The sequence below is a fragment of the Macaca fascicularis genome, chromosome 2, assembly GCF_037993035.2.
Source record: "Macaca fascicularis isolate 582-1 chromosome 2, T2T-MFA8v1.1".
Classification (NCBI taxonomy): domain Eukaryota; kingdom Metazoa; phylum Chordata; class Mammalia; order Primates; family Cercopithecidae; genus Macaca; species Macaca fascicularis.
In genome coordinates, this window is record NC_088376.1 from 146,285,396 (window position 1) to 146,309,280 (window position 23,885).

At 40.1% G+C, this 23,885-nt stretch overlaps 1 long non-coding RNA gene across 1 annotated transcript in view; it reads right to left on the bottom strand.

Moving 5' to 3' along the window:
• Positions 1–1,096: 1,096 nt before the first annotated feature.
• The window catches only part of LOC123571798 (uncharacterized), a 35,880-nt gene continuing 13,091 nt past the window's right edge, over positions 1,097–23,885 (bottom strand). Inside the window, exon 3 of the long non-coding RNA XR_006696036.2 lies at positions 1,097–1,173. This is a non-coding gene — a long non-coding RNA (uncharacterized lncRNA). The remainder of the gene's footprint in view (positions 1,174–23,885) is intronic.

The following is a 23,885-nucleotide window of genomic DNA, read 5'->3' on the forward strand; positions in this document are numbered from 1 at the left end:
GAACCTTGATTTGTTAGCAAACCAGCTAAGGCAAAAAGCTCAACACAATCAAGTCATACATTATCCTTGAGGTAACAGGAAGCTAAAGGGTGTTTGTGTTTATTTGTTTTTGTAAAGGGTTATGGTCTTTAAGAGGACAAATTAGTAAAGATCAAGTGCCAGTTACGAACAAGATAACAAAAAATTTCAGGAGCAATTAAAAATGCATAAGGAAATATCAACATACTTTGCCCAAAATTATTTTGGAGTGAAGTCATTGGAGGCATGCCTCCCATGCACAGGCACCATTATCTTTGCATTTCTTCTGGGGGCTATACAGTGTATCTTCTACTTCTCCTTCCAGATCCTATTTCCACTGCTTTTCACCCTTCTCTGTTCCCCAAGAGGCTGCCCAGTGGGACCACTTCCAGTGTGGTTGGCCATTGGAGCACATTTCGCAGGAGACCAGAGGGGTGGAGACGAGCATGTTTAGGCCATGCATTCCCCAGAGTCTCCATGGGTTTTAACAAAGCGCATGCTCCTTCCACCCTGGCATTCCTCCTAACAGCTATCATTCTTTCTCTCCATTTATTTTTCTTTAGGTTTTAGTAACTATTCCTTTCCCTTCCCCACTCAGGCCCAGCCTATTTCTAGCCCCAAGGTGATACCCAAACTCTTTTGGCGTTCCCACATTCTGACCATGCCATGGTAAAGAATCTCTTTCTAAAGTGCTCTTGAAACTACACAGCTGTGTGTCATCTGCTTCCTGCCAGAACCCTTATTAAGGCAAAATGCCTTCAAAAACTTGGATATGAAGACTTGGATATAATAAATCAGCTCCCTTTATAGCTCTCTACCTCAGGAAACAGCCCCATGTATAATGTCCTTTTTGAGGATTATCCAGGGGAGTTCTAAGGTTATTACAGTCATAAATAAAGATGCTAACAGCTACAGGGATTCAAGAGTACCACCAAGAAAACTTCCTTGTGCCAACCTGAGATGAAGAATAGTTCACATCAAAATGAAAGGGAAGAGGCAGCAGTTGAGTTATAATAAACAGAGCAATAAGCCACAGGCAAAGTCCAATAAGCAGGGAGAAGCAGGCAGGCATGCCTACCTTGGGATGCGAGATCAGGGCCAATTGGATGATAATGGGAACTCACTTCACGAATCAGCCACAATTGCTCAGGCAGCCTGTAGGGCAGAGAACAGAAAATAGGGAAAAGGTGACTTAATTCAAATAAACTTTTCTGAACATGACTTGAGACAGGCTTATCACAAAAATCCCTCACAGCGGTACGTATTGGAGTTATTCCATCACATTTACACATATTAGAGTCCTCAATACAGCCATGATTATAGATCATATTCTTACTGAAATCTGATTTTCTAATTTATTCATTAGTTCATTTACTTCTTCATCATCCATCCACCCATCCACTCAACAAACTGTACTAGGGCCTTTACAAAGCATGAGATTATGCATGTGAGATACAAAGAAAAGCAACAGACAGTCCCTAACTATAATCTGGTTGGGCACATTAACAGAGAGATGAACAAGCTAATGATTTCATGATAAGTGATGGACACCATGATAAGTGTCAACAAGAAGTGGACAAATTCGTAGACACATACAGCCTACCAAGGTTGAACCACGAATAAATCCAAAACCTGACCAGACCAATAACAGGTAATGAGATTGAAGCCACAATAAAAAGGTCTCCCAGTGAAGAAAAGCCCAGGACCCAGTGGCTTCACTGCTGAATTCTACCAAACATTTAAAGAAGAGCAAAGGTAGTGAAATGCAGAAGGCGAGGGGAGTGCAGAGGAAGCAGACATGGTTCAGAGTCTGAGTGTCCTTGGGGATAGCCAGAGAAAGCTTCATGGAAGAGGTGGCAACTGAGCTGAATTTTAATGTGAATCTGACTTAAAAAGAGGAAGAGTGTCCTAGCATGTGGTATGGATCATAGGCATCTTTAAACAGACAATTTCAAAAGAGCAGAAATGTTTCTTCACATTTTTCAAGGAAACTCAATGCCTGAAGTGATGCCCAATGTCTGAAGTACTCCCATCCTTTTCCTAACACATAGCTTTGTTGCTAGGCAACCACCACTGGGCTAGATCCAGCTTTATTCTCTATTAATTTGGGGGAGATATTTTGTTGTTTAAATTAATACCCTTGGAGCTTCATTTTACAAAGAACAGAGAATTGCTTTAGGCCTTTCTATTTGGTTTAACTGTGAATTTTCTAACTTCTCTTCAATCATACTTCCACCTCAATTTAGATCCAAAAAAGTCACACCTCTCACAGTGAAGAAGTACTGGTGTAATCATTTTGAAACAACCTTTCTCAGATCCACTTGCTTAGAAGCTATTAAAATTTTAAACTCTCTTGGGGAATAGAAAAATGATTAAGATGAGTTTTTAGTATCTTTTTATAACAAGGAAATCTTGCAATATAGAAAAAGGTGTATTGTAATTATGTACATTAAACTTTGACTGCCTCCAGCTACGTAACCAACGCAATGCTAGGGGTTAGGTGATGGAATAGCAATGTGCTTCAGGGTTTTCATTCCTGAAAACTTTTAAGACTGATAGAAAAATGTCCTGGTGCTGCACTATGAAGAAATATTCTTTTCTTGATTTCTATGAAATGCTATTGAATCATTTTATGGAAAGAGGCAGACTGAATTAGAATTATCTCCAAGAAAAATGAAGGCCCTAGAATAATTCATAAAATATGAGCTTACTATGCAGAAAACATGTGTTCATTGTTTTATAGATGTATAAAATGAGACAAAAGGATATGATCAAAAACTGTGTGCAGTAATACCTGTAGTTGGGTTGAGAAACAGTAGTGGAGTTTCAAATGCTATAATGAATTGTGTAAAGGAGTATGTAATTGAATGTGTACAGGCATGCCTCATTTTATTGCATGTCACTTTACTGATCTTTGCAAATACTGCACATTTACATTTGGTAACCTTGTATTGAGCAAGTCTATTGGCACTATTTTTCAAACAGCATGTGCTTACTTCATGTCTCTGTGTAAATGTCGTTTTGGTAATTATCACATTATTTCAAACTTTTTCTTATTACATCTATTATGGTGATCTGTGATCAGTGTTCTTTGATGTTACCGTTACAATTGTTTTTGGACACGATGAACCATGTCCATATAAGATGGCAAATTTAATCAATAAACATTATGTGTGTTCTGACTGTGCCACCAACTACCCATTCTCCTGTCTCTCTCCATCTCCTTGGGTTTCCCTATTCTCTGAGACACAACGAACAATAGTGAAATTAAGCCAATTAATAACCCTACAATGACTGCTAAGTGTTCAAGTGAAAGACAGAGTCTCACATCTCTCATTTTAAATCAAAAGCTAGAAATGATTAAACTTAGTGAGGAAGGCAGCATGTCAAAAGCTGAGACAGGCATAAAGTTAAACCTCTTGCACCAAACAGCAAAGTTGTGAATAAAAGGAAAAGTTCTTCAAGGAAATTAAAACTGCTACTCCAGTGAGCACACAAATGATAAAAAAGCAAAGCACACATTGCTGATATGGAGAAAGTTTGAGTGGTCTGGATAGAAGATCAAACCGGCCCCAACATTCCCTTATGCCAAAACCTAATCCACAGCAAGGCCCTAACTCTCTTCAATTCCAATTTCATGAAGGCTGCGAGAGGTGAGGAAGCTGCACAAGAAAAGTTGGAAGTTAGCAGAGGTTTGTTCACAAGATTTAAGGAAAGAAGCTGTCTCCACAACGTAAAAGTGCAAGGTGAAGCAGCAAGTGCTAACTTGGAAGCCATAGAAAGTTTTTCAGAGAAGATCTAGTGAAGATAATTAATGAAGGTGGCTACCTGAAACAACAGATTTTCATTATAGATAAAACAGGGTTATATTAGAAGACGCCATCTAGGACTTTCATAGCAAGAAAGGAAAAGTCAATGCCTGGCTTTGAAACTTCAAAGGACAGGATGATTCTTGTGTTAGGGGCTAATGCAGCTGCTTATTTTTAGTTGAAGTCATTACTCATTTACCACCCTAAGAATCCAAAGTCTACTCTGCCTGTGTTCTAGAAATGGGACAACAAAACCTGGATGAAAGCACATCTGTTTACAACATAGCTTGCTAAATACTTTATAGCCACTGCTAAGACTTACTTCTCAGAAAAAGAGATTTGTTGCACAATATTACTGCTCATTGACCATATATCTGGTCACCCAAGAACTTGGATGGAGATGTACAAGGACATTAATGTTGTTTTTATGCCTGCTAACACAAAATTACACTTTGATCCATTTTGCAGCCCATGGATCAAAGAGTAATTTTGACTCACAAAGTTATTATTTAATAAATACATCTCATAAGGCTACATAGATAGTAATTCCTCTGATAAATCCAGACAAAGTAAATTGAAAACCTCCTGGAAAGTATTCAACATTCTAGTTGCCATTAAGAACATTCATGATTCATGGGAGTGGATCAAACTACCCACATAAACAGGAATTTAAAATATGTTGATTCCAACTTTTATGGGGACTTTGAGGAGTTCAAGACTTCAATGGAGGGGATGGGTATTCCAGATAACGAGAGAACTGGAATTAGAAATGAAGCATGAAGATGTGACTGAATTGCTGCAATATCATGATTGAACTCAAATGAATAAAAAGTTGCTTCTTGTGGATAAGCAAAGAAAGTGGTTTCTTGAGATAGAATTTACTCCTCATGAAGATGCTATGAACATTGTTGAAATGACAACAAAGGACTTAAAATGGTACATAAACCTAGTTGATAAAGCAGTGGCAGGTTTTGAGAGCATTGACTCCAGTTTTGAAAGTAGTTCTACTGTGGGTAAAATGTTATCAAATAGCACTGCATGAGAAATCTTTTGTGAAAGAAAGAGTCAGTCAATGTGGCAGACTTCACTGTCTTACTCTAAATTGCCACAGCCACCCCACCTTTTAGCAACCACTGCCCTGATCAGTCAGCAGCCATCAACATTGAGGCAAGACCCTCCACCAGCAAAATCATTATTACTCACTGAATACTCAGGTGATCATTAGCATTTTTTTAGTCATAAAGTATTTTTTAAAGAATTTTAGACATGATACCATTGCACACTTATTAGACTACAGTATAGTGTAAGTATAAGTTTTGTATCTAATAGGAAGCCAAAAAAATTGTGTCACATGCAAGTATTGAATATTTGGTTTACTGCATTGGTTGGAACCAAACTCACAGTATTTCCAAGGTGTGCCTGGATTTAGAATACAGAGCATTAAGTATCTAAACAAACAGAATGCCTTTTTTTGTTGTTGTTGTTGAGACAGAGTCTCGCTCTGTCACCCAGGCTGGAGTACAGTGGTGCAATCTTGGCTTACTGCAACCTCTGCCTCCCTGGTTCAAGTGATTCTCCTGCCTCACCCTCCTGAGTAGCTGGGGCTACAGGCATGCACCACCACACCAGACTAATTTTTGCAGTTTTAGTAGAGGTGAGGTTTCACCATGTTGTCCAATCTGGTCTCGACCTCCTGACCTCAAATGATCCACCCATCTTGGCCTCCCAAAGTGCTGGGATTTTAGATGTGAGCCACCACACCTGGCCAGAATGTCTTAATGGAATCTTGCTCTCTATTAATGTGATGCCTGTTGCCCCCTGTTACCCTCTGTTCCATAGAGGAACAAAACACTTCACAAAAGACTTTGGAAATCCTCCTACTTAAGGGTTTCCTCTAAGATGCAGAGACTCTAAATGACTTACTCAAGCCTGCCTGTCTTCACTTTGAGTTTCAATATATGTAATATACATAAATATATATAAAAATACATATAAAACATAAAAAACATATAGAAAACGACACAAGACTCCTAAGTATGCAAAGGCCAAATGTAGCCAATATTAGCATCCCATTGTATTTTCTTCAAAACTTCTATTTTTTGTTACAGATTAAAGCTATGTCTTTCTTCCCACTCTTTCTTGCCCTGCCCCCTCCCATGTATAGGTACCAGAGCTCTAAAGTTGGTGATTATCATTATTGTGCATATTTTTGTATTTTTACTAAATGTATATGTATCTATAAATAAGATAGTATTGATTACTGCTTCTCTATAATGTACGTAAATTATGTCACAGCATATATATTCTTTGTACCTAAACTGGACTTTTGGCACCTTTACACACCATGTATTGATTTAAAGTGTACAATTAAATGAACATTACCCAGAAATATCTTGATAGAGTCAAGTAAAGAGATCTCATGGCATATTAACAAAAATGTGAGGATTGTTATCAGAATCACTCTTAGAATTCATACCTCTGTATGGCAGTGGTCAGTAAACTATTTCTATAAACAGCTAGATAGTAAAAATGTTCTGCTCTGAAGAATATATGGTTTCCATGGAAACTACTTGACTCTATTTCAAATTTAAAAAGCAGGCACAGATAATATGTAAATGAATGGGCATGGCTGTGTTCCAATAAAACTTTATTTATAAGAACAGGCTATGGGCTCTTTTTGAAGTTTGCCAACCTCTGGTACATGGCAGTGAGAGAGGAAGGAGGGACCTGGCTGTGCCATCTTGCTGTCTATAGAACTCTGGGGTTGGTAGGGCTTATCTAAGGAGTCAACTTCCTCCTTGATGCTCCAAATGCATCCCTTATGAAATGCTTCTCAGAGAAAGATAAACTGTCATTAGTGAGGAGCACCGTTTAGTCCAATTTATTAGGGGAATGTAAAATTAAATAATTCAAACCTGAAGGTGTTGGAACTTTAAACTATTTTGAGCCCTGAGAGGAAAGTGGCTATGTGGCCTGAGTCACATAGCAGTTAGCTGCAACTTTTGCTTTTTCTTGTAAATAATTAGGAAAGACCAAATAGTGACAAAGATAAGACCCCTGGAGATCATGAACCCCCTCTTATAGAATGTCACAGCAATCTTCCTTGAGTTACAGCAAGCTGTAACCAATTAAATCATTATAATATATGTACTGATGGAGAATGTTTTAACCCTTATAAACTCTGCTTCTCCCTATATAAATGAAACCTTCACTTATCTGCTTTGGAGCACTGACTCTATTCCTTTGGAGTCTGTGTTTCCTGAGTGGCTATTCTCAGCTTTTTGCTCAAATAAACTCTATACGTAATCATAGTTTCTAAATTTAAGGTTGATAGCAACTCTATGTGGCTAGCACCTATTACCAAGAGGTAGGCTGAGCAATGACGTGTTACCATGGAAAGAACACTTAGCTGGCAGTCAGGGGACATGGGTTTGGTTCTCAGTTTACCACTATCATCTTTGTCATCTATCTGGTCTCAGGCAAGACAGTATGAATATGGCTATAAAAGCAGACATCAGGAAGTGACCAGAAAGATGGAGCAGGAATTAAAGGAATCAAGGAGAGAAGAGGTGCTTAGTGTTAAGACTACCACTATGGATTAAAAGTCCGACTTTAGATATAAAGGCAGCTTATGTAAAATTATAAGCTACAGCAAAATTGTTCCATATTGGCCCAGAAAGGAGAAATGAATGCTGTAAGAGGGACTTAGGTTTAGCTCAAGCAAAAGAGATTCTTTCAAGAAATTCTAGATTTCTAAAAGTGCAGTAGCTATTACAGGAGCATCTTATTCATAGATGTGTGCAAAAAACAAACAAACAAAAAAACACTGACCACTTGAAGTAATATAAAAGGGTTGAATGAGAAGTTGGACAAGAATCTTGAGACTGAATCTCCTTCTAGACCCAATATTTTATAATTATATCAACATAAGCTGGACTTGACGTATTTAGAGCTTCCTTCTGAAAATGGCTATTGAATTTTTAATAATATGTAGCTGTTACAAATTATCTCAGACAAGGAAGATTTTTAAAATACTTATGGTTTTCTTTAGTACCTAGTACAATGTCACATTGTGCTAATGGCACATAGTAGGTGCTTATTAAATATTTGTTAAGTAAATGAAAATTTAATCTATATAATACTGCAAAGGGAAGCGTTAAATGGTTTACGTGTTCCTGGTCAAACTTGAGCTAGCTTCCCTGCTTTTTGCTTCTAAAATATCTCCACAGGGTCATCCAATTAGTGTTTGAATTGATGGCCATGTGAGCCTAAGAGCAAACGCTTGCATTCCAAGACATGGGGAGGACTAGGAAAAGGCAAACCATCCGGTAAGATTTGGTTGGCCACAGTCGCATGTGGTCCGTTGTTAACTTGGCAGCATTCCTGTGTGCTGCAGGATGAGGTGAACACTGGCAATTAACACAATCATCTTCTCTGTAGCAGCAGCAGGATTCTCTCTGGAAGTTATAGCAGTTAAGAGGAGAGCGCAGCTTGAGGCTCAGCTCTGGGATGGCAGGGTAGAGGCGTAGGGGAGTCTGTTCTGCCTCCAGCTTCAATAAACTCTGGCTTTGGAAACAAGATCCATAGCAGAGAACGACCAAAGGGGAAGGAAACCCATTCTTTTCCCACTCAAAGTAGAATGGGAATGTGTCTATGTGTTGGGTAGGTCAAAAATATAAAACAGTCAGTGATGCTGCTGCTTCTTCCAAGTGCATTCAGCTACATGATTCATTTGATCCTGCTGTAAGGTGAACCAACAGAATAACCCGGAACTTCAGACTCCTAATTGCAGACCCCTAACCGATGCCAATAATAAATCTGAGATCCGTTTCATTTTGTCTCATGTTTCCACAGCCAGATAAAATAAATCCCCTCTAAGAAGCACCTGGACCTGAGAGGCCATCACCCAGGTGTGCAGCTTTGGAAACCAGGAAAGAGTATTATGATTATCATTCTGTTTTCTATAGAGGAAAAAGATGAGCAAATGAGGATCAGAATTCTGCCAAGTCGAAAGCCAGTGCCTCCATGGAAACCTAATTTCTACTTAATAGCACTAAATGATTAAATTAGACCCTTTGACACTGCTTCTTAACAAGGCATGATAGCTGGGTGCTTTGTTTTATGATTCTAGTTGTTGAATATGATTAAGAGAAGATTCTCTGAGCTCTCTTTCAACCTTGAGAGAACCCTAAAATGTTTTTTTTTTATTACACCAGCAATGCTGGAAGATAACATACGCTACATTTATTGATCAACTTCTCCAAGTGCTGGGGTTATACTTGGCACTTGCTAGACCATTACATTAGATTTGCTGTTAATAATTGCACCCCAGGAACTAATTTAACTTCTCATTCCTCCCCGAAGTAGTATTTTACCTTACCCTTTAGTTCAAGGGAAAGTTGCTGAATCTCAGTCACCATAAATGAGATAAAAGGTAATTTGTCAGATTAAATCCCTGAGCTGAAAATTAAACCGTGAGAACACTGTACGAGGTTTTTATGATTCTCAATCCTTGAGCTGATCACAGAGACATAAATTTAGGTTTCAAAACTGGAGTCATTCCCTGAGAAAGGGGCTGGTTTTGGCCTGAGAGGGAGGATCTTGAGGCATGGGAAGTGATGACATCAGGCTCAGTTTTTCAAAGGAAACTTTAGAAATGAGGAGGATTTTTAGAAAGTGAGAAGAAGTGCACATGTCCTGCATAGGGTCCTGAGAAGATACAGGTTAGGTCACATTCATCTGGGAGGAGGGGGAGATGTAGAGGTGGAGGCACGGCACTGCTCACATCCCTTCAAGGAGAAACCCTAGAAAACATTACAATAATGACTCAGCTCTACCTGATCTGGACACCCCACCCTCACCCCCTCCCTATCACTGTGCCCTTTGTCTGCCCTACCCACCCATGCTGCCCAGGCTCTTCCTTGACTTTCCCTGCATGTTCCTGCCCCAGGGCAGTTGTACTTGCTGTTCCTTCTGCCTGGAATGCTGCCCCCTCACTCCCCAGGCGATCACCTGGCTCACTCCCTCACTCCTTCAGGCCTTTCCTCAAAGGTCTCCACTTGAGAATTTCCCAGACCACCCTGTTTAAAATAGGAATCCCCTTCCTCCTGACCTGCCCACTCTTCTAGAAGACTCTTCTTTCCTGTAGCACTGATCACTTTCTAACATATCACATACTTTATTTACCCTTTTATTCTCTGTCTCCCTGTCACTCCTCAATACAAGCTCCCTGTGAGTGGTGATTGTTGCCTGTTTTGGTCACTGCTGTGTCCCCAGTGCCAAGAACAGTCAAGAACAGGGCACATAGTTGAATGAATGAAAGAGAGAAAACAAAGGTCCAACTCAGGGAAAGAAAATAAGAGAAACCCCAAGCAGGATGGAAGAGATAAGTTGCAAGGATAAAAAGGGAACTCCAAAAGCTGAGATTTTGGGAGATGTACATAAAGAACAGAACAAGATAAATTGCTCCTGTCATCCCTGCTGTTTGGCTTGGCATGGGAGCTCATCACCTGACGTTCTGCCCTTTAAAATGATCTGCTTACACCTCATAGGTTCTGTTCTGCCTGAAATAGTTACAGTGACTCAGCACAGAGGGGTGGGAGTAAATTATTCTCTAGGCTGTCTCAGCTGTGGCCAGAGCTGTGTTATCTGGTGGGGGCTTGGCAGTGGCTGACTGAGGCTGGGGCAGGCCCAGGCGGGCACTCTTGGCATGCTGTCCTCTCCACAGTGCTGCCACATGTCTGGTAGGAATAGAAGGAAACATGTCACCAGAGCTCATCCCTCCTTATATCAAACCACAGATTGATCTAAAATTTCCATTCAATTAAAGAATAGTAGAGAAAGAAGAATAACCAAATGCATACAACTCTACTATCCCCTGAGATTCCTCTAAAATGAGAAAAAAATATAGAACAGCAGAGATGAAATAAGAGATAATAGTAGATAAGAGATGTTAATTTATTTTGGCAAGAGTGGGAGACAATGGAGGAATTGGTGTATTTCATCAGTTCTAAAACATTCATCTTTTTAACATTTTAATGTTTCTGAAATCAGAATGGCTCTTACAATTGGTGATATCTTACAGTTGTAATTGGCAGCATTTTTCCTTCTAAATTATTTATTAGATAATGAATAATGTATTCTATAATCGATTGCATCTTAGATGGAATAAAATATGATAACAACACAGACAAATCTGAATGCTGAAAGTTTACAGAGGGACATGACAATGAGAGGAAGTCAAGCTCCCTTGCAGAATTTCAGAAGGGACAGAAGATTTGCCTGCACCATGTGCTATGCGGGTTGGGGTGAAGAGCTGGGCCAACGAGGGATTGGTTGAAAGTTGGTAGAAGATCTCCAGACTCCCCCAGATCCCTGCCACTTTCCACACTGATGAGCCAGCTAACTACCCTTCTCTTCCCCTCATCCCCTGGATCCAGAGAAAATACAGGAGATTCAATTAAATTTGAATTTCATATTATAAATAATTACATGATATATATTTATGTTAAAAATATTCCTTGGCCATCTGACATTCAGATTTCGATGGGCAGACTCTATTTTGTCTTTCTTTGGATGTGGAGGAATTGAATCAGACATGCTCTAAACTGTGAGATGCAAGTTCCGTGGAAACCTAGCAAGAGGCACAAGACTGAGCACAGTTTAAGCAAAGACCTATTGAATGATGACAGACTCAAACACATTTTATTTTTTGTTGTTGTTGTTGTTTGTTTTTTTGAGACGGAGTCTCTCTCTGTCACTCAGGCTGGAGTGCAGTGGTGTGATCTCGGGTCACTGCAACATCTGTCTCCAGGGCTGAAGCGATTCTCCTGCCTTAGCCCCCAAGTAGCTAGGATTACAGGTGTCCACCACTGCGCATGGTTAATTTTTGTATTTTTAGTAGAGATGGGGTTTTGCCATGTTGGTCAGTCTGGTCTTGAACTCCTGACTTTAGGTGATCCGCCCACCTTGGCCCCCCAAAGTGATGGAATTACAGGCATAAGCCACCACGCCCGACCACTCAGCCACACTTTGTAGTTCAGCTTGGAGAGCACTGAGGGTCAGATCCACTCCCTCACTCCCATCACCACCATCCGAGGCAAGAAGGTTGAGAGCTCTGATTTTGGAAGATCCCCTAGTGAAGCAGCTAGTCCCCTGCCTACCCAATCATCCTACAGAGAAGCCCACCATTCAACAAGTTCTCTCTCCCTGCTCCCCTTGAACATATGGGACTCTTTCGCAGATTTCTACCTCGCTCTGAAAATGGGCAGACAACAAAACACCACTAGACATTCAAAGGAAGCCTGCAATTTGGGAAACAGTAGCAGACGATAATACAGAAAAAGACCTAGCCGGGAGCGGTGGCTCATGCCTGTGATCCCAACACTTTGGGAGGCCGAGGCGGGCAGATCACGAGGTTAGGAGATTGAGACCATCCTGGCTAACACGGCAAAACCCCATCTCTACTCAAAAAAATACAAAAAATTAGCCGGGCGTGGTGGCGGGCGCCTGTAGTCCCAGCTACTCGGAAGGCTGAGGCATAAGAATGGAGTGAACCCAGGAGGCGGAGCTTGCAGTGAGCCGATTGAGCCACTGTACTTCAGCCTGGGCGACAAAACAAGACTCTACCAAAAAAAAAAGGAAGGGTAAAGGTAAAGATTGTGAAATCTCTCAGAAAATAAAATAAATAGGCATACAGATGAAAAATTGGAATAAAAAATATATAATATTGGGAGGATCCATCCAAGAAGTGTTCAACTAACAGGAGGCCTAGAAAGAAGAAAAATCAGGAGGAAACAAAATTATCAAAGAATGTAAGAATATTATCTGGAACCAATAAATATGTGTTCCTGGACTGACAGGGCCCACAAAATTCACAAGACCAAGAATGGAAATAGTGCCAAGTCAGACCGATTGGCATGACCACCAGAACCCTGGTGATGAAGATTCTTAAAGAATTGAGGGTTGGGGTTAAATGCACATCTAAGTTATGGTTTGGGGGCTGGTAAGCACCACATTTCAGTAATGAGATTACCTTCTGAGATGGGAATCTCAGTGATAGTTCAAGATCCCAAGGGGGTGGGAAAGGATCTGTGAGGGGTGCATGGAATAAGTTAGGCTGGAATCACTTCTGAGCAGCTATCTACACAGCCTTCACTCAAGTGAACAATGCACTTCACTTGGCTCTCATATTGGGCAGTTAGCCTCTTCTAAAAGAACTCACTGTTACCATGCACATTGGAGATTCTGGACTCAACATCCGATTATGTGAAACGACAGAGAAAATGAGCAAGATTTCATCACTCAGAAGCATTCAAACTACTGAAGATATTTACAAATAAGCACATTATAATTAACCATAATTAACTGAAAGCAATAATTGAAATTGGGAAATCACATGCAAAACTCTAGATTTCTGGCTGATTTCAAAGCACATGTAGATTTGAAAACATAAGGCTCATCTTCTTGAGACAATTGGATGGTGCTTAATAGTTGCCTCCTTCAGATTCGACTTGCTCTTCCAATTAGCCAGAGTCTCTATCACTCCCTATTTTCCCCAAGTCTTGATGTCAATTGTCCATTGCCATTTGTCACTGAATGGACATTCTTTTTTTTATTGTAATAGAGTTAAGTGGAAAATGAACTTTTTCCTTAACATGGTCAGCATCACTCAGACTCATCACCAGCCTAATTCTTTTGGGCATTTAAATTGCTATCCTGCTTTAGCAAGCCACAGGATGACATCCCACTAGCATTGTGTCTAGCTACCACTTAAAAACTGTACCACGAAGACAATTTCTTTTTCTTTTTTTTTTCTTTTTAGATGGAGTCTTGCTCTTGTCCTCCAGGCTGGAGTGCAATGGCATGATTTTGGCTCACTGCAACCTCTGCCTCCTGGGTTCAAGTGATTCTCCTGCCTCAGCCTCTTGAGTAGCTGGGATTACAGGCACCTGCCACCACATCCAGCTAATTTTTGTATTTTTAGTAGACATGGGGTTTCACCCTGTTGGCTAGGCTGGTCTCGAACTCCTGATTTAAGGTGATCCACCCGCCTCGGCCTCTCAAAGTGCTGGGATTACAGGCATGAGCCACCATGTCCAGTCAAGAATTTCATTTAAAGAGAAGCCCTTGGTAGGAACCAGGGATGGAAATGCTTTTGATAACTAACCACTTAATTATTCTGGATCTCAGTTTCCTTCTGCAAGAGAGATCTTGTGATGCTTAGTTGCTAAGGTGTTGCTAATGTAGTAAGAAAAACTACGGCCAATGGAGAAAGTAATATTTCCGTTATCAAAACTGAAGTCACATTTAATGACTTTTCTCTTATTTACCCCCAGCTCAAACATGAAAGCCCCCATTGTGGACACAGTATTTCACAATATTTCCCTGGTTTATCCTTTCTATATCTTTTCAATTTAGAAACATTGAGAAAGAGAGAGAAAATAAGTTGTGATTCAGTATTTTAGAGAGATTAAAGATTGTAGAGAATTCTTCCACTTTAATACAGAGACTTTTCATAAGCTTAATTGAGGATGACTCTGGAAATTTAGGAGAAAAAGATAAAAGTAACGTGTTGTTATCAGTAAAAGCTGCCAACAATTTATCAAGAGTCTAACGTGGCTGTGTTTCAGTTGGCCCTGACTAGAAGAGGAGATGCTCTGAAACTCTCCTATTAGTTTAGTGCAAAAGTAATTGTGTGCAAAAACCACAATTACTTTTGCCCCAATCTAATATAATTGGTATGTCCTTAATTGGGGGGTGGAATAAAGGCCAAAATCATTTTATATATTGCCTCAGCTTACCTCATGTGGGCTATTTCAGGTAGAGGGATCCAAAGCCCCAGGGGAATGAAACAGTGTGGCTGCCTGATGAACTTTGCTTTGTTCAAGGTACTAGAGTGAGTGTGAACCTTGAGGAGGGAGGTGGCACAGATGAAGGGTTGTGGCATAAATTTTGCTGAACTATTCATGTAGATGGTATAGCGTATTATACTAGATGTGTTCACACTCCAGAAATATGTGGTTGTTTAGAAGAAACCCTTCCTGTCTTCTTCGTTATATGCCTGTTTATTAATGTCAGTAATGATAAGCACCTTTTATTTGAGTGCTACAAGTGCCTCTCACTGCATTAGGTGTTTTTACGCATCATCTCTGATCTTCAGAACTATGTTGCTAAGTGGATAATTACCCACGATTAATCCAACCATCCATTCAACCTACACATGTGTTTTGAGCTCTGCCTTTATGCCAGGGCCTTTGTAGCCAGCACGGGAAATGCAATTGTGAATAAAACAGTCAAGGTCCCTATATTCACAAAACGTATGTTCTGGGAAAGAGTACCCTATAATTAACTGAAATATAAAATGTAAGAAATTAATAAGCACTATGAAGAAAATGAAGACAATGAGATAGGAAGATATGATAAAGAATGTGGGTGACTACTATATATGTATATTTGTTTACGAACTGTAATGAGTGCCACCACCATATAATACACAGAACCTATTGATGAATATGCAATGAGAGTAAACTTAATTTTGGCTTGGGTGGGGTGTCAAAAAAGACCTGTGTAAGTAAGTGGTTTTTAAGCTGAGACCTGAGTTAGTCAGTTGGGGTGTTAGGTGAGGTACGGGTGGGAGGTGGGTTGTAAGTAAGAGGAATAGCACGGGCAAATGCCTTTGTGTAGAAAAGAACTTGACTTATTGGAGGTGCTAAACTAAAGCCATAGCAATCAGAGTAACTCATGGAGTGGGACAAGGTGAGGTAGAGAGGAGAATGGCACAGGTCAAACGCTCATGAAGGTCAGTGTCATATCTAAGGAAACAGGTTGTTACAGGTTAATAAAGTCCTAAGAACCCAAAGATAAGTGATCAATATTAGATTAGAATCCAGATATGTCGAACTATATGCCCCATCTATTCAAGTAGCTCTTTCTAGTACACATGCTGTCTCTGAACTAAGAGGCAGTTGGAAACACACACACACACACACACACACACACACACACACACACCCCTAAACTGGGAATACCAGTTCAGGAGCAGATCCCTGCAGTTTGGCTGCATATGTTTTGGGATAAAGATGACCTGGCAGTGCCTGGCCCATGTTCCCTCAGTGCTAAAGTTCAGACCAACAGCTGTGTGTCTCAGTAAGGAGCTGGACCATGCAAGTCAAAACTGGGCTGGAAGCACTTAACACCTGAACTCCTGGGCTGCTGACAAGTCAGATGATAAAGGAATAAACAGAGTCATTGTACCTCATTCTTGGCCTTTAAATCATCCGAGAGCCTTCATCATTTTTGTCGAGTTATTTTAATTGCTCTCATTTGCAGAAGCAAATTAGGTGTAGCATTTTTTCAGGATGCTGTTCAGATTGATGCCAGGGAGGAACCAAAAGAGAAAAAAAAGAGAGAGAGAGAGAAAGAAAGAAAACCTGTTTCTAAACAAAATCCCAACCAATCTCTATGAAGGAAATTGATTTGTAAACCTTGTCAAGGTAGTCTCAAAGGCAAATCTAATTGGGGCATCGTGGGGTTTGTAATCAAGGTCAGAAGAAATAGTTCAATTAGTACATGTGTCATACCAATAAAAGATTTTTTTGCATTAGAACTCTCAAAGAGGATGACCTTACCACTGTGTAGTCTCCATGAACTCAGAATCAAAGAGAGGATTGTTTCTTATAACAATGCTATTGAAAGTTTGTCAGATTAAACCTTATCTAACACATGCTGAATAAAATGGTGATTGGGGAAGTAATTTTGAGAATGCAGGCAACCCACACACTTCTCTCAGGTTATCTGGATAATTTATTTGTTTTCTCCTCACCAATTTGGGTTGTTCTGATTAATTTACTGCTTAATGACCTGACTACAAGAAGGTGAACAGGGAAAGGAAGATTTGATCCAATTCAACACATTTTTAATGAATGCATATTTAGACCAACTACAGAACAAAGCACTGGAGATATATTCTATAGCAGGGGTAAGGAAGAGACAGACACTTTCTGAGAGCCCAGAATGTACGATTGAGCTATAAAACTTGCTCAGACCCTCAATGCCATTCTCAAGGACTCACACAGGCATATCAGGCATCCCTTGGGAGCACATACGATGGATTCCCAAAGCAGTTTCAATTGCTAAGTATTTTGTGCTGTCATCTAGGGACCATTAACATAATTCCAAAATTTCAACACTTGAAAATACAATCTAGGTTCTTATTGATCTGGAAGCTCAGTAAAATCACAGTCCTTTGTGTCTAGGTTTTGAAACTATTTTCTACATTTTGTGTATATTTTACAAACTATTTTCTTAAACTACTTGTAAGCCATTGTTTGTATGAGTCTTGTCTCTGAGGATTCCTCTGCATTGTCAGCAATGATGTTTTTTTCAGAATTTGGTACCAGGACCTCCTACATCACAGCCATTTGGCAAGCTTGTTAGAATGTATATTCTAAGACTTCCCCAAAACCCACTGAATCACAGTACTTGAGGAAGAGACCTAGGCACCTGCATTTTACTCATCTGAACATGCTGATGTGCCTACAAGTTTGAGGACAACTTGTCTAGAGTTAAAACAGTAATATTGCTTATTATCTTCATGAAACTTTAAAAAAAGACTTTAAGCGAAGTTTCTTAGGAAATTACAATGCAATTATGAAAGGTGTGTAAAAAGCTAATGCTAAATACATCAGGGAGGAAAGAATTATCTTGCCAAAACTCCTGGCAAAACCCAATAGTTCTCTAAGGTCTTAGAAATAATATTGGTTTCTGAAGACAAATGAGTTTATGAAATAAGAAATGTTGTCATTCCATTATGATGTGCAAGTAGGTCGGGTTTGGGTTGAGGAGCAGCTCCTTTCCCTATGCATGTCATTTTTACTCTATTTTTTCCCAAGGCCTTTGGATTGGATGGCTGTCTTTATAAGGTGAGATAGTAAAAGTAAGAAAAAAATCTACTGGATTCTCTAGAGCAATATATCCAATAGAAATTTGTGCAAAGATGGAAATACCATCCATCCTAATTATTTATGGATTCAAAATTTGCAAATTTGCCCAGTCGCTAAAATTTATTTGTCAAATTTATTTCTCCAAAGTCAATACTCACAGGGGTTTTGTGATCATTCATGGATGAATTTGAGTGAAAAATGTGAGTTACCAGATATATACATTCCCAGCTGAGATTGAACAAGGCCTCATTCTGTCTTCTTGTTTTCAGCTCTTATACTCTATCTGTTTTTAGGTCTCTTTAGTGCCATGTTGTTCATATTTTTGCACTTGTTTTTGGTGATTCCACTGTTTAAGTAGTGCCCAAGTGTAGTGCTGAAGTGCTGTCTAATGTTCCTAAGCACAAGAAAGCTGTGTTGTACCTTACGGAGAAAATAAGTGGATTAAATCTGATTCATCCAGGCATGAGTTATAGGGCTGTTGGCCATGAGTTCAATGTCAATGAATCAACAACATAAATATCAAATAAGGTGTTTTAAACAGAAAGACATAACACAAGGTTATATAATGAATGCTTGATGAAAATGTTATGACCATAGGCTCACAGGAACCTAACTCAGTATTTCTGCTAGGAGAGAATGTTCAGTATTCACTAATGCAGTTCTCATGGTGACTTTATAGAATATAACTATCATGAATAATGAGAATTGACTGTATTCCATTCTGAGGAAGCTAGCCACTCATAACTATTGAGCACTTAAAATGTAGCTAGCACAAGGTAAATTTTTCATTTACATTTTAGTAAAATTTAAGCAAATTGAAATAAAATACAATTGTGAAATTACAGTAGCCACATGTGGCTAGTGGTTATTTTATTGTGCAATGCAGCTGTAGACTCTGAAAGCCCTGGTTCTCATGAGGTGGATATATTAGTTTAGTGTTGTTGAATAACTAACTACCATGTGTTGACGAAGAGTGAAACTCATTTTAAAATATTTGAAAAGATTTATTCTGAGCCAAATATCAGTGACTGTGGTCCATGACTCAGCCTTCGGGAGGTTCTGAGAACATGTGCCCAAGGTGTTGGTGTATAACTTGGTTTTATATACCTTAGGGAGACATGAAACATCGATCAATCAAATACATTTGAGAAATACATTGGTTTGGTCCAGAAAGGCAGGACAACTCAAAGTGGGGTGGTGGGCGGGGTAAGGGCTTCCAGGTTAAAGGTAAATTTAAGCTTTTTCTGGTTGACAATTGGTCGAATTTCTCTAAAGAGTTGCTTTCAAACAGAAAGGAATGTCTAGGTTAAGATAAGAGGCTGTGGAGACCAAAGTTTAATCATGCAGGCAAAGTTTTTAGCTAGCAGGCTTCAGGGAGAATAGGTTGCAAAATGTTTCTTATCAGACTTAAAGTCTATGTTGATGTTAATGCTGAAGAGGTATAACGAGGCACATTCAACCCCCACTTTCCATCATGGCCTGAAACAGACTCTCAGGTTAAGTTTAAGTTTTAAGAGGCCTGGCTGAGGAAGAAGTCCATTCAGATGGCTGGGGGGCCTTAGAATTTTATTTTTGGTTTACCCATGTGCTTAGGGGCTTAAAATAACACAGATTTATTTTTTCAGTCTCTGGGCCTGGATTAACTGAGTCCTCTACTTTAGGGTCTCAGACTGCAAGCCAGGTATTAGCCAGGGCTGTAGCCTTATCTCAAGACTCAACCGGGAAAGGATCCACTTCCAGCCTCATGTGGAGGTTTGCTGAATTCAGTTCCTTGTGGTTATAGTGAAACCGCCTTTGCAAACACGATAACTAAGAAATTATGACAGTAAAAGATACCAGACCTAACCAACTTCATCTTGCTTCTAACCTCTAAACTGTCCTTGTCCATTCCTCAGTGTAAGCCGAACTAGGCTTGGGAAGGAATTTAGTTTATAGTTTAAACAATAGCCCTTCCCCAAAGCTAAACTGTTAATTGTAAAATTAATGAAAGGCCACCAGCCACCAAGTTAGAATGAGAGGAACTGGAATTCTAAATATTACCAGCCATTATTCCGGAGGTCATAAAATACGAAACTTTGCCAATTATTCTTAAAGGTAACATCACTGTTGTAAACCTAAAGTGGGCCTTTTGAGATGCCTTTTCAAATTTTTGCACTTCTAACAACTGGATGGCCTCACCTGGACCTGCCAACTAGTTCTGTGGCCCCCACTCAGGAACTGACTCAGCATAAAAGAACAGCTTCAATTCCCTATGATTTCATCCCAGAGCCAACGAATCAGCACTCCCAATTCACTGGCCGCCTACCCACCAGATTATCCTTGAAAACTCTGATCCCTAAATTTCCTGATTTGAGTAATAACAAAACTCCTGTATCCTGCACAGCCAGCTCTGCATAAATTATTCTTTCTCTATTGCAATTTCCTATCTTGATAAATCAGCTCTGTCTAGGCAGTGGGCAAGGTGAACCCATTGGGCATTTACAGTAGGACTGAGGGGCCTTTATTTTATTTTATCTTATTTTTATTTTTTGGCTGTTGGTTGGAGACTGCCTTCCTAAGTTCCTTTCCTAAGTTTTTTGCCATGTGAACCTACTCAACATTGCCACTTGCTACATCATAGCCATCAAAGAAAAAAATCAGCTCCCCTGGGCGACAAAGCAAGACTCTGTCTCAAAAAAAAAAAAATCAGCTCCCAAGAGGGGTATGTTATCCAAAAGATCACCAGGATGGCTGAATAGTAGAAGTGTTACTGGGGGCGGGGGGAGGTCCTTGCTCCCAGAGCTCCCAAGATGGTAGTGGGCCACTTCCAAGATGGCCGTGGGCTGCTTCCAAGATGGTGGCAAGCCTCGTCTTCTCTGACCTGGGGTTCTTGGCCTCACGGATTCCAAGGAATGGAATCTTGGGCCATGTGGTGAGTATTATAGCTCTATTAGAAGCCAGTGGGTCATGGAAGAGAATGGTGGAACCCAGTGACTAGTGTTCAGCTCGATTAGGATGAACCTGGGCACTTAGCCATTCAGGAACAATGGCAAGCCTTTAGCCCGATCAGGAATGGCAACGGGTGCCTCGCTGGATCAGGAGCACAGCAGACACCCTGCGGCATCCAGAGGGATGGAAGTCAGTGGCAGGTCTGCGACGGCGGCAGACAGCAGTGGTGGAAGGCGAGCAAAAGCTCAGCTCGAGTTGTAACAAACACGGACCAGAATAGAGTGCAGTTGCAAGATTTAATAGAGTGAAACAGAGCTCTGATACAAAGGGAGGGGACCCAAAGAGGGTAGCCATTGCTGGCTCGAATATCTGGGTTTATATCCTGATCAATGTCCCTCCCACTGTGCTCTCAGGTGATAGATGATTGGCTATTTTTTTACCGCCTGTTTTTGCCTAATTAGCTTTTTAGTGAGCTCTCTTTACTACCTGACTCGTTGGGTGTGAGCTAAGTTGCAAGCCCTGTGTTTAAAGGTGGATGCGGTCACGTTCTCAGCTAGGCTTAGGGATTCTTAGTCGGCCTAGGAAATCCAGTTAATCCTGTCTCTCAGAAGGGAGAGCTTCATCTGTGATACCAGTTTACAAACCTGGAAGAGACAGACTCTGGAGTTTACCAGAGATTGACGTTACTATGCCTTACGGGGTCTGTATTACATAATAGAGTCATACGTATTTAGCAGGTTTGAGGAAAAGTTATATGTATCTATGAGGGGGATTGAACACGTGCACAATGGTAAACATAAATGTAACGTACATCCCATGTTCACATTGGACAGGGTTTTAACATTATGATGAGACAGAATTTGGTTCTTTACATCAAAAGGTAAACTCTAGGATACACAGTTTGTGTAGTCTCTGCTGCAACTGACTTGAGGTCTACAGTTGCTTATCAGGAAATAGTGTTTGTAAGGCCAGTCCTCCTTCTAATCAGTTTTAGTGACCTGGGTTGTAAACCAGAGTTAGAAGGGTCTGATAGCTCCATTGTTAGGGAGTTTGGCAACAGTGTGATTCTCTTGTAGCTCTAGGAATTTAGGAAGTTGCTATTCATGCCAATGAAGCCCTAAACCCTCTATCTGTAGGTAACTGTTGATTCTGTAACCTTAGGGTCTATCCTAGTTGATAAAGAGGTGTGTATTTTGGTCTCTCAGATCACAAGCATTATAATCTTACATAAAATCATCATGGAATTTACATTTCATCACCTTCTCAGCATTTTGTTGCTTAGAAGCAAGTCACAGGCCTGTATACACTTCTGGAGAGGAGATTACATGGGGTGTGATTACCAGGAGGTAGGTATCATGGGGCTTTCTGAGAGACTGTCCTCCCCAGACATCTCCATGATCTTCTCTTGGGCAAGTCTTTCTACCTCATTGTGCCTGAGTTTCTGAATGTGTAAAACAAGGATAATACATATTTTATAGGATTATCATGAAACCACCTCCAGAGGGTTGACAAGAATTGCATACTGGGTTTTGGACAGAAATATAGTTACAATTAAGCATTAATCAGGCTGCACTTTGGCCTCATCCCTTGTTGCTAAAGGTCACTTAGCACTAGATTCTGAACATTTGCATACCCATCATTCCTATAGATAGGATTTTTGACATTGGGGTCATAAAACTATTTAAGAGTTGATATGCATCCCCATTGTTTCTATACACAGAATCTCTCACACTAGAAAGGCTTTTGCTTAAGGATCCCTTAAGATGTTTTGCAGATCTCTTATTCCAGCAACCAATTTGAAGACCTTTCACAGAGGAACAGGATAAGCATGAGAATATGGCTTCTTCATCTCCAGGTTCCATTACTTCACCCTGTACTCTTTGACCAATCAATAATCTCCATGTTTTGGCCCATTCTAAACCTTAAAAACCCTAAGTCCAAATTCCTTAGAGAGATAGATTTAAAGTTTTCTCCCATCTCCTTGTTAGGTGACTCTACAATTAAATCTTTCTCTGCTGCAACCTGGTGTCTTGGCGTATTGAATTGCTGTGTGCACTGTGCAATTAAACAATTATGGTTACAACCATATGAATTAAATGACCTAAATCAGGGATTAAATGGCATTGCCTGGTCTATGACAGAATATGAATAATTGTTATACTACCAGTACTATTATTTAACATAACAATGATCTTCATTCCAAACTAGTGGTTACAAATGGAACAATCTTCATTTTACCACAGAGAAACTGAAGCCCCTACTAGTCTTATACTTTTCTGACCCTGTGGTTTCAGGGAACACAAGGCAACTCTCAGTTTTATTGGTTCAGTTGGGCCCACAAAGATTAGGATTTCACAGCAAACAAGGCAGCATAACATAACACATTTATTTTAACACTATAGTCTCCAATGAAACAGGACTTTAAGGTCATCACAAACTAGTTTTATTTTGTTATATATATGTACGTGTGTGTGTGTGTGTGTGTATATATATGCGTGTGTGTATGTGTGTATATATACACACACATATACATATATATGATTTATCATATATATTATAGTTATATAGAGAAAACACACACATATATCATCAAATATGTATACATATTTAGTGAGATATAATTTACATACTATAAAATGTATCTAAAGTGTACAATTCAATGACTTTTAGTATATTCATTCAACTGTTGTAGGACTTTCTCCTTAGTTCAGCTAAAAATGGCGTCCTTGTAACACAACCATGAAATATTAGGCTTGCAGATACTTTGAAGGGTGAAAAAAATGGAATTTGTTGGGCAAAAAGGAAAAAAAAAAGGGAAACAGGGACTCTCAGCAGAGCAAGAGTTACTAGTATAGGCTTCCTGCTTCACAGATTGAATCCCAGGTACCAACCAGGAAGAGGAGGAGCTAGACACCCCCTCCCGCCCGGGTGGACTTCTACGGCACTCCTCCTAGCGTGCATGTAGGTTGAAGTTTCTCTGGGGACCCCTTCCCATCTGGCTGTCTCATTCCCTCCTGTAAAGAAGTGCATCTAACTGCCATTAGAATAAGGATAAGGATAAGGATGAAGACGGATCCCTAACTGTTTCCTGCTGACAGGGGGCGCTGTTTTGGAGAAACGGCAGTCAGAGCTCCCTCAGAGGCCTATCTCAGGGTCTCTGGCAAAAGGAACCATCGCCAGAGGCTCC